Below are 9,160 nucleotides of genomic sequence, written 5' to 3'. Positions count from 1 at the left end.
ATAATACCAGCAGTTGAGTAGTAAAATAAATAATTGTATTTGTTAAATGGGCAAGGTAGAATGAGTAATCCTAAATCCTTTCAAATCCAATGAATCATAACAAAGCTAAATCTTGAATTTATAATTATTATGTTTTGTATGTAATATAATTTTTTCCATGTGCGATAGAGCGGGACAGGCCGGGTGTATCCTCTCTCATCACCCGCCCCATTTAAGACGGGGGAGAAAAATCCCCTGCCCCATCCCATCCTAGCCTTATCACATTCCATTAGTTTCTCGCTGACACTAGCTTTCATTGTCACCCTTTTATCCAATCTCTAATGATATAGTTACTCTAATATGTATAATAATCAAGAGAGTCAAAATATAATAATTCATATTTAAATATTATAATAATTTAAGTAGTAGAATCACTTATACGTACGACATATAGAGAGTATATCATTAATACTTAAATAGTTATTTATATGATATTTTCTATGCACATCAATTTATTGAATTTGATTATCTTATTAAACACTCATGTAACTAGTTTTGACATCATTGCAAATGAGGTATACTACAACCTTCAAGACCAAGAAATATAATATGTGCTAATCTATTTATATTAATAATATCCCGTATATTAATATCGACAAGAACTTAGTTAAGGTACTACCCTGCTCGTTTAGTAAACATAAGTGCCCCACTCTTTCTAAATCCAGCTTCAACCGAGCACACGTCCACCGCGGGAATAGGAAAAGTGGAAATTTCTTTATATGTTAAGTCTTTTCCTTTGGAATACTGGGGGCCGCCTCGCCCTTCTTGGAAGAATCATGCTGAAGTTGTTGGCCCTTGGTCGTCCTTGAGGAAAGGACCTAGAAAAAGCAGAGAAAAGCAGAATAGGGGATTCTGCACGTAGTCAGCTCATTCAAATCTGTAGGTCACTACAAGCCCCATACCAAACTGCGCTCGTTTTCTCTGGATTCTGTAGGTAATCGTATTTGGGCCAAACCCTCCTATTCTTTATTGAAACGGTGCGCCAATGAATAAATATATCTAGGTATATGTTTATTTTGAGAAGTTTATCATAACACTTGTGATGACATATATCTAGGTATATGTTTATTTTGAGTAGTTTATCTATTTAATTGAAATAACAATACAATGAATAAGATTAGGGGTGGCAATGGGGCAGGGGTGGGGCGGGGGATCCTTCTCCCGTCCCCCGCCCCGTTGTCAAATAACTCCCCTCATCCCCTGCCCCTTGCCCCCCACCCCCGCCCTATCTCACTGCAGGGAAAAAATTCGACTTACCAAAAGAAGAAGAAGAAGTCATTTACTTGAAAAGAAAAAAGGGAAAAAAAATAGTCCAAGGAGAAGAACATGCAGCCGCTAGTACAAGGAAATAGCCTACTGGTGAATCCTAGAGAACATCATCAAACCACTGAAATGTGGTCTCAAATAGGTGCTACACAAGAGATGTCAAAGTCCAGCCAGAAACAAAAACTTGAGATGGTTTCAGAAAAATAGCACTAAAAACATATGCACAACCATCCTACTGAAAACTAGTGAACAGAATTAGAAGCAGTACCCTTTGATTGTCGTAGCTTAAAGATGCTCTATCGTTTGCAGTTGGCCATTCTTGAAAGGATGCTGATGCAGATGGATATGCTCAACATAGTCAAACAATGGGTTCCCGATTTTACTTGTTAGGCAGAAGATATGGAACGAGCTGCCTAATCCGTTCACTAATTGAAAGCATTATTTTACTATTGGTATAAAATCAATCGCCACTGGCCCACTGCAATTTTCACTTCCAATTCTTTCATGGAACTGATCCAATTCTTTCAGTTGTTGGCTTGTTGCTTGTAGCGGTGCGGTGCGACTTAAAGACCAGCTTTGGCCTTTGTAAGTGAGGATGCAAGATTGAAAAATTTAGGGTTGTATTTTATATATGTATATATATATATATATATATATATATATATATATATATATTTAAATGCATGCGGGGGATGGGGCGGGTGTATGTTGCCCCACCCCCGCTCCATTTTAAAGTGGGGGGAAATATTTTGGCCCCGCCCCGCCCCATTTTTACCCCCGTGGTGTGAGTGCCCATTGCCATCCCTAAATAAGATAAAGTGTTATTCAATAAACATAAATAATTAAGTTCCATCAACAAACCTTAAGTTCTAGGACATGCATACTAACATTACATGATTACACATGGATGCCTATTTTGGATAGAGCAAATTATCCGGTTAGACACTAAACTTTTGCAATCGTCGAGTTTTGGTCACTCAACTATTAAAAGTCTGGTTTTGACCACTAAAATATATAAAGTTAAGATGCGAGGCCATTCTGTTAGATTTAGCCGTTAAATTCGCCGATCTGTCTGTCCGCGCGATTTCCAAGCCAATAGACAGGGTCAATTTAGGAAGTTCAACATGCATCTTCTTCTTCTTATCAACAACAGCACCAGCAGCAGAATATGCAGCAGCAATAGCAGAATATGCGGCAGCAGAATATGCACCGGGAGAAATGTGGAGAATGAGGAGTGCAACTGCTTTGACTTTGGACATTTTAACCAAAAGTTAGTACCGTGAGTAGTAAATAAATACTACAAGCGTGCAACGGACAACAATGGCCGCAGATTTTAATTCACCGCACCAAACCAAACCAGTTGCATCATCCATCCATTCCACACTCCACCAACCAACCTGCCTCCGTCGGCTACAAAGACATAGAAAATAGCTGATACCCAACAACAAAACCCCCCATTCTACCTGCCCCTAAATAAATAAATAAATCTATTCTAACTGCAGAATCCTTCTCCGGGGGAGGGGAAGAAACCAGGAGGGTCTTATCAGATTATCTTCCTCATCTTTAGTCTTCACTTCACCTCCTTTTAAGAGTTTATTAGACCTCAGACCCTCCTTTTTGTTTTTCCCTCCTCCTTTTTTCTCACCCATAGATTATAGATAGAAGAAGAAATCCTAGAAAATGGATAACTCTAGCCAAAAGAACCAAATCCCAGAAAACCCAGATTGCCAAACCACCCCCGGAGAAGACCAACAACACCTGGCCATTGCCCCGTCCTCAATCCCACCTCCTCATTTACCCATAGCCACCTTCTCCCTCTCTCTCTCCGCCATCCTCCCCTCCCATTTTCTCACCCCACCTCCTCCAATGCGCATTTGGCAAATTTTCTTCTCGGATTTTGTGCAATCCATGAAGTTACCATTACTGTCTTCATCCCACAAACACAAGTAGGCAAATGAGGCATCGATGTAGGCGGCATGGATCTTGCTGGCACGGCTCTTGGTGGCGTTGAGTTTGGTCCTACTTCCTCTAATCCAAGCTGGGCTTCTTCCATTTCCTTCTCTCTTGTAATTTCTCAGGTACTCTGCCTTCTTTAGGTTTATACAATAAGAAGAAGAAGATATATGTTGAACTTTCTAAATTGACCCTGCCTTTTGTCTTGGAAATCGTGCGGATAGATAGATCAGCGAACTTAACGGCTAAATCTAATAACGGCCTCGCGTTTTAATTTTATACATTTTAGTGGCCAAAACTAGACTTTTAACAGTTGAGTGACCAAAACTCTATGATTGTAAAAGTTTAGTGGCCAACCAGATAATTTGCTCTTTTGGATATTTACAAGTATACGAATTAGGGCTTGACTCTTCTTTATCAAAGTCATTAGGGTTTGGGTACGAGTCTAAGTATGAATATGGTGCCTTTGTATCTAGATTTAACAATGACTATAACTACACTGAGGTTGGGGCAATCCTGTTCATGTTGTTTGGATTTGTTCACACCAATTCGATTGTAGTATTCTATAATTGGTCAAATCCAGATATGGATTAGTACGTTCCAACGAATTCATAGTATTCACACCAATTCGATTATAGTATTCCATAAATTCGTAACATTTATTCCCTCCATCCGTCCTCCTTTAGAAGAAATCAAACTTGCACATCATAATCAAATAGTCGTTTCCTCCCCTGTCATGTCACCATCTAATGATGACAAAGTACTTACGAAAAAGGAGGAAGACGTTGTTTGGAAGCCAAGTTTTTTGTCAACTTTTTTTGCTACAATAACCTCAAAAAAAATTTTAAAATTTTTAAACTATATAATTCAAAATATTAAAAAAAATACATTTCAATTTTTTTTAAAAAAAAACTTCTACAGTAAGTTACAGTAAAATTTTAGACAAACACCCAACAAACTCACCTTCCAAACGAGTCAGCAAAATAACACTAACCAAATATTTTCATACTGTATCTATTATTCAGTTAGCAAATATAGAAAAAATCCGAAGAAGTCACTTACAAGCCTTCAATATCAAAACCTCCTAATTCTAATCCTAGTATTCATTATTTAAACATTTTTAATTGAATTATGTAAACACTTTAAAGTTATCAAATTACTACTTATTGATGCAATAACTCAAAAACTGAGCCACTTGGAAGTATTTAATCCTTTTAAATTTGAAACTTCTAAGTAGAGGTATCACAGTCCAGTTATGTTCACCCGTTCAAACCCGCTAACTAATAACCTGCCCAAAACTCGTCCACAATTTTGAATGAGTCTAAATAGGTGTTCAATTAAACTTATTTAATTGGTAGGTAGTAGATTAACTTGACTCACCCATTTATAATCATTTAAAAATAATTATATATTTGAACTCAACTTTTAGTAAATGCTAAATAGGTAAATTTTAATTTCTTATCAATTTAATAACAATAAAAATACTATTATTTCTTACCAAACGGCATACAAAAAAATTTAAAAAAAGTAGAATATTAATGACTCATAAATGGGTAATTGGCTATAACCATACCCATTTCTTAAATAAATATAAATGTGTAACCATTTATACTCATTTATTTAAATGAATTAATCCAATTATATCTATATCTTAATTATGATCTATCCAAACCCACTCCACCCACTCATTTTGATACCTCAACTTCTAAGCAAATCAATGGTTTGTCTCACGTAGAAAATTTTGATGTTGGAAACCTTCAACATAAATTCCAAGGTGCATAATTTCTGACGTTCAAAAGACCACATCCTCGTACTTGTCTAGTGACTAGGCTTTCCTAGACTTCTGTTCAGTTATTCTTTTATTAGCCCGTAAAACAAAATTTCCAATTCTTCGTTTACAATAATAAAACCAAATTCAGTGAAAGAATGGCACCCTCACACCTTGCACAAGCCCAAAATAATTTAGTAAATTCTTTAATTAATAAAGTTGGATGACTTGAAAGAACATTTTGACTAATTGATGACCAAATACAACAACTTCGAAACACTAAATTAACGGTTAATTCACCTAAAAAGAATTACCTAGTTGCTATGATCATAGCTTCTTTTTTTTTCCTTTCTAACTCTTCCCTCTCCTTCTAACATCCTTCTCACCATCAATTATTAAACACGAGATTCGGAACTTGAAATTTGATTAGAGAGAGAGAGCTCTCAAGCTCTGGCTATTGAATCAATACCAATATGTTTATATGATCATATCAACGTGAAAAACATCTTGTCTAATACTCAATGTTTTGAAAACCGGACCGGACCGGCCGGTTCGACCGGTTGAACCGCGAACCGGCCATGACACCGGTCCGGTTCAATCACATTGTTGACTTTGCTAGAAAACCGGTCAAAGACCGGTTGAACCGTGAAAACCGCCGAACCGGATTGAACCGGCGGTTTTCCGGTTTTCAGCTTTCCCTCTTTTTTTTTTTTTTTTTTTTTTAAGTTTTGCAAAATGCAGCTTTCAAGATTCGAACCCAAGACCTTTGTAATAAAAGACCAATGTATTAACCGTTGCACCATCACATCTTATTAGTTTTTTTTGATAACTTATTTATATAAAGCAAACACTCATATTTCTTTTTTCCATTTTCTTACAAAATCTCATCTCCTCATGGCTCTTTCTTTTTAATTTTCAACTCTCTCTCTCTCTCTCTATCCTCTTTTCTTTTGTCACTCCCTTTTTAATCAAACCTCTTTATTTTTAATTTATTGATGTTTTCTTCCATCTTTTAATTTTGTTTTTGTCCATTAAATTGAAAAAAGTTAAAAAAGAATTTTTTTTAACCCAAATTATTTAATGCCACAACCACTCACTTTTATCTTATTTTTTGTTTTTTTATTGAGTTTACATTTCTATTTTCGATTTTCTTGACTTCCTTCGAACTCCAAATTTTCTTTTTTAAATTGCAATATCTAAATCCCAAAACGTAAATTAAAATTTAAGTTCATAATATCTAAATTCTCAGAGACATGAATTTTGTATAATTTCAAAATATTGTGATATTTTGGGGTTGAATTTAGATATAATTGAAATTGAGATGAAATTTATTTGTTTTAACTTATAATTTAAAAAATTTATTTTTAAAAATCCAAGTTATTAAAAAATAGTAAACTTTTCATCATATAAAATATTAAATTAGTCCATTACATGTCTTATTTTGTACATATATATATTTATATAAATTATTTTTTAAAAAATTCATTGAACCGAGGTTGAACCGATCCGACCGGTTGAACCTCGACCCTTTCACTTCACCGGTTCAATTAACGGTCCGATTTTTAAAACATTGCTAATACTTTAATGGATAAGCAACACCTGTCGTGCACAGTTCAAGGTCTTCGTCAACATGTAGATTTTCCCTTTTTTTCTTAATAAAATATGCAACGTGTTTCTGGAAGTAGCTGTTCAGAATGAAATAGCAAGACAATTGTGATGGTCCCAGGCACGAGATGGACAACCGCCCCAGTAATACATTGCCGAATAAACCGTGAAAGCGAAAGTTTACAGAAAAATTCTGTGGGACTACTGGGATAATTATTATTTTAGCAGCCTAAATTTGGCCTGCTACCATCTTATTGCCATAAATGTTAAATTATTAGGCGTGAAGTCTTTTCATTAATTTATTATTTTGACCAGTTGAAGCCTCGTTTTTCTATTCCATTTCCAGGCTATCGTTTTTTTTTTTTTTTGTGAGCAAAAATCCCTTAGTGGGGAATACTAACCTAATTTTTTATTAATATAATAACAAATTGAGGATAGAGAGGGACAAACATAGCCTCAAATACAAAATGCTCAAATAAAAATAAATAAAGAGTACTATTTTCTTACAATAATTAATTTAATATAAGGAAAACAAATTCTATCAAACTGATAACAGCATGGAAATTCATTGCCGCTAGCTCCAAGGTTGAGTCGAATACATGTTTGCTAGCGAAAGTTTACAAAAAAATTTACAACGAGAAAAATGCAATTTTTATACTTAAACTTTGATAGATGAGCAGTTTTGCTCCTCCCAAATTTTGGACGTAAACAAATCTAGTATCCAAACTTTCAACTTTTGAGCAAATTTAATACTCTTGATGATTTTTTTCTAAATTGCTACTTGAAAAAGTCACGTGGCAGTCACATGTCTAGCAACTATTAATAAAAAATTGTCAAAATATATAAAATATCCTTTTGATAAAATTATTAGTTCTTAATTAAACTTAGTACTTAGTGTCAGAAGGATATTTTATTTGAAAAAATTAGTAATCCTTAAACTTAGTACTTAGTGTCAAAAGGATATTTTACGTGACATTTAGTGTCAGAAGAATATTTTACTTTTTTGGCATTTTTTTATATAATAATTACCGGACATATGACTATCATGTAACTTTTTTTGGTAGTAATTTAGAAAAAATCCGTCAAGAGCACTAAATGTGCTTAATAGTTGAAAGATTGGCTACTAGATTTGTTTTTGTCCAAAATTTGGGAATTAAAACCGCACATGTGTCAAAATTTGGGTGTCAAAACTGCATTTTTCTCAATTTACAAAAGAAGCCAAATCGTCTGCTAGCTTCGAAGGATTTTCCAGCATATCTCTTCATATGATTTTTTAATATTTTGCCTAGCTGTTGGGCACTAAAAATTCTGGGATATAAGTAAATCAGCGCTAGCGATTGTTTTTTCCAAATTAATTTCCTTCTGATACTTGATTACGTTATTGTTCAAAATTGATTAGAGGTATCAAAATGGGTGACTTGGGTGGGTTTGGGTTGGGTAAAACGGGTAATGGGTATAAGTAAGTCAACTCATTTATACCCATTTAATTAGATGGGTATAAATGGGTAAGTCAAAAAATGAATTGGGTAACCTAATTACCCATTTATAACCCATTTATTTTAACTTTTTGTAAACTCATTTAAATTCATTTTTGCAAACTAAGTTATCAATTTATACCACTCTTTGTTCTCATCATTAGTTTTAAATATTTACTTATATTGTTCAATAAACTTAATTACCAATTTTTTTTCATTTATACTCTATGTCACAAAATTACCTATTATTTAATAATTGAATAATAAGAATATAAAAATTTGAACTAAGTACTATAAAAATTAATATAAAAACTTAATCCAAAAAATTTGAACCCCTAACATTTTTTCATATATAAATTTAAAATTTCATTTTATAAAGATAAGAAAATAGGCTAAAATTTATCATAAATTGGTAATGCTAAAAAATGAGCAAGTTAACAAACTAAGAGAAAATAAAATAATAAGATAAAACCAACAAATAATAATAATAATAATAATAATGAAACAAAAGTAGTTAACATCATGACAAAATGAAAAATTTTTTAAAAAAAGGTGGGGGAAAAGAAGAGACTTGGGGGGAAGAGAATTCTAAATGGGTTAATTGGGTTTGATGGGTTACCCAATAATACCCATTTATTAAATGTGTATTATTGGGTAACCCATTTATACCCATATACAAAAATTTAAGATACCCATACCCATCTATTCATGGGCGGGTATGGATAAATTTAGTTAAGTGGGTTGATTTGCCACCTCTAAAATTGATACATAATTAATTAGGGTATTTTTGAACAAACTCTAACTGATCAAGTCAAGCTGAATCGCTAGCTTTTTAATTTGATTGTCATTTGTGATTTTGTATTGCTATAGATTGAATGCAAAATTATATATTAACCTTGATGAGACTTGCGAACCATCATACTCAGCTTCGGATATCGCTTTCATGCTCCATCCCACTAGTTGGAATATCTTTATATCATTATCTAACATCAGGAATCAGCGGTCCAAACATATATAAAACATTAAAAATAAGGATTTTTCTATTGGGTGTCTA

Source organism: Coffea arabica, chromosome 2e (genome assembly GCF_036785885.1).
Source record: "Coffea arabica cultivar ET-39 chromosome 2e, Coffea Arabica ET-39 HiFi, whole genome shotgun sequence".
NCBI lineage: Eukaryota > Viridiplantae > Streptophyta > Magnoliopsida > Gentianales > Rubiaceae > Coffea > Coffea arabica.
Note: the sequence above shows the minus strand (reverse complement) of the source record.